Here is a 668-nt window from a genome sequence, read left to right as displayed (position 1 = left end):
AGTAAAGCAAAACTGACCAGCTCTCCCCGACCTGGTCAAGGTAAGGAGGGCCACGTTTGCTGTGGAGAGGACCTTTGTGGCCACCCTGAGTAGGTGGCCACTGAAAGGTGCAAACGGCCTTTTGTCATCACCGGTCAGCCTGGACCCTCCCTGAAGCCATCAGCCGGGGTGCAGGAGACGGCTGGAAGAGGTGCAGGAGACGGCTGGAAGGGGCCTGGCCAGCTGTGAGCGCTGGGTCACAGGGTCGTGCCTGACATCCGAGCGCACACCCTGGGAGGCACAGCTGGGGGTAGATTACAGAACAGTATACCTGTGATGATGCAGGTATCTCAGCTTTTACCTACCTGGAGATACCTGCTGGGAGGAAGAGGCTGGTTACCTGAGATGCAGGTATCTCAGCCTTTACCTACCTGGAGATACCTGCTGGGAGGAAGAGGCTGGGTGTAGGCAGTGGTGGACGAGGCCATCAGAGCCAAGCCTGCTCCACCACAAAAAGCCCAGCGATTTTGAAGAAATCTTTTCAGCTCCAGAACAGGCTCAGAGCCGGGAAAGTTCAGGGACAGTTCATGGGGCTCCAGAGAGGTGGGGAACCAGGGCTGAGGTTCACCTACCAAAGGGGGCCTCCCCTGCTCCCACCCTGGCATTCAAAGACGAGGCCAAAGTTTTTG

This window comes from Talpa occidentalis, unplaced genomic scaffold (genome assembly GCF_014898055.3).
Source record: "Talpa occidentalis isolate TD23 unplaced genomic scaffold, MPIMG_talOcc4v2.1 talOcc4.7, whole genome shotgun sequence".
Lineage (NCBI taxonomy): Eukaryota > Metazoa > Chordata > Mammalia > Eulipotyphla > Talpidae > Talpa > Talpa occidentalis.
This window is presented reverse-complemented; position numbering follows the sequence as displayed.